This window comes from Amphiura filiformis, chromosome 9 (assembly GCF_039555335.1).
Source record: "Amphiura filiformis chromosome 9, Afil_fr2py, whole genome shotgun sequence".
NCBI classification, from domain to species: domain Eukaryota; kingdom Metazoa; phylum Echinodermata; class Ophiuroidea; order Amphilepidida; family Amphiuridae; genus Amphiura; species Amphiura filiformis.
This window is the reverse complement of record NC_092636.1, coordinates 3,643,785-3,646,509: the sequence shown is the minus strand read 5'-3', so window position 1 is coordinate 3,646,509 and position 2,725 is coordinate 3,643,785.

Sequence of the window (2,725 nt, the reverse complement as noted above, 5' to 3'; positions counted from 1 at the left end):
TTCAATAATATATTGATTCAGATAATGAAAATCGGTTTTTTCGGCTCGTATACCTTTAACTTTCGTTTTGTGCTATGTTTGTATATAGCAAACTGTACTCGATGGAATATTGTGACCTGTTCAGTGAATGGAAATTCACTTTTTGCCACGATTCATATCACAAATTTTAATTGCACACTTTCAGCTATACTATTCAAATTGAAACATATGGCTTAATGTCAACAAGCTCGCTAGATTCATATAAAGTGACAGTAACCTGGATACGAATTCTGATTTGTTCTACTGGTTCGCAGAGAGTTGTTATCGAAGTCTGATATCTTGTCTATTTGCAGTACTCAGGTAATCTCAATAATAACGTTGAAAGTATTTCCTTTGATAGTCGTCATGTAATCATGTTTGTGCAGCAAGCTGATATCATAATGTAACGATTCAGTTTTCTAAAGTCTGCACAAAAAGTAACTCAGCTGTTATAAATACGCGTATAGATTCAGAACTAATGATTGTTTTCACAATATTTCAACATAGAGAGAAGAATGATTTATTTACACGCATTTTGATACCTCATTCGTCAAATGTCGTTCAATATTAACAACACAGTAGTGCTTTTACAGAAAAATACCCGAATTCAAGAGTTGCCGTTTACAGCGATCAATGGTTATAATGCCAGCACTGTAAACACGTAAAGCCCGCCATTATCTTCGCGCTTATTTGAAATCAATAAAAATAACTGCAACTTTTAAATTGGGGTATTTTTCTTTCAAAACACTGCTGTATTGTCAATATTGAACAAAATTGGACAAATGGGGTATCGAAATGCGCGTAAATAAATCATCCTTCTTTTTATGTTGAAATATTGTGAAAACAATTATTAGTCCTGAATCTATAGGCGTATTTATAACAGCTGAGTTACTTTTTGTGCAGACTTTATTTGACTTTTTATAATCATTACAGTGATTTGCAGTCAGTGGATATTGTTATAATATTTATTCTGAAACACATCGTTTGAAATATGATATATTATTTCGATATCTTGATCCCGTGAAAGGTATCGGGTATTCAACTGAAATTTCAATCATTTTAATACTATTTTTGACCCGCTTCGCCAATCAGTGCGGTAATGGGTCAAAATCCTTGATCTCGTGAAAGATATCGTGATATTAAACTCAAATTTCAATCATTTTTAATACTATGTTTGACCAGCCTCGCCAATCAGTGCGGTAATGGGTCAAAATCCTTGATCTCGTGAAAGATATCGTGATATTAAACTCAAATTTCAATCAGTTTGAATACTATTTTTGACCAACTTCGCCAATCAGTGCGGTAATGGGTCAAAATCCTTGATCTCGTGAAAGATATCGTGATATTAAACTCAAATTTCAATCAGTTTGAATACTATTTTTGACCAACTTCGCCAATCAGTGCGGTAATGGGTCAAAATCCTTGATCTCGTGAAAGATATCGTGGTATTAAACTCAAATTCCAATCATTTTTAATACTATGTTTGACCAACTTCGCCAATCAGTGCGGTAATGGGTCAATATCCTTGATCTCGTGAAAGATATCGTGATATTAAACTCAAATTTCAATCAGTTTGAATACTATTTTTGACCAACTTCGCCAATCAGTGCGGTAATGGGTCAAAATCCTTGATCTCGTGAAAGATATCGTGATATTAAACTCAAATTTCAATCAGTATGAATACTATTTTTGACCAACTTCGCCAATCAGTGCGGTAATGGGTCAATATCCTTGATCTCGTGAAAGATATCGTGGCATTAAACTCAAATTCCAATCATTTTTAATACTATGTTTGACCAGCCTCGCCAATCAGTGCGGTAATGGGTCAAAATATCCTTGATCTCGTGAAAGATATCGTGGTATTAAACTCAAATTTCAATCAGTTTGAATACTATTTTTGACCAACTTCGCCAATCAGTGCGGTAATGGGTCAAAATCCTTGATCTCGTGAAAGATCTCGTGATATTAAACTCAAATTTCAATCAGTTTGAATACTATTTTTGACCAACTTCGCCAATCAGTGCGGTAATGGGTCAACATCCTTGATCTCGTGAAAGATATCGTGGCATTAAACTCGAATTCCAATCATTTTTAATACTATGTTTGACCAGCCTCGCCAATCAGTGCGGTAATGGGTCAATATCCTTGATCTCGTGAAAGATATCGTGATATTAAACTCAAATTTCAATCAGTTTGAATACTATTTTTGACCAACTTTGCCAATCAGTGCGTTAATGGGTCAAAATCCTTGATCTCGTGAAAGATATCGTGGTATTAAACTCAAATTTCAATCATTTTTAATACTATGTTTGACCAGCCTCGCCGATCAGTGCGGTAATGGGTCAATATCCTTGATCTCGTGAAAGATATCGTGGTATTAAACTCTAATTTCGATCATTTAGAATGCCCCTTTTTATTAAATTCCCCTGTCAGCGCAGTAATGGCTGAAATACTTCATTACGTGAAAGATATCAGGGTGCTAAACTCTAATTTCGATTATTTAGAATGCTTTGGTATTTGCCCAACTCCGACATTAAGTGCGGTAATGGTAAAAACAAGTGATCTCGTGAAAAGTATCAGAGCATTTAGGGCTCAAGTTTCACCTCAGAGGATGGATAAGTATGAAAGTACAATTAGTACCCTATGATATTTTATAAACAATTGTTTTTACTTTCAAACAGTCAAGTGAATCATACGTACTTTCATC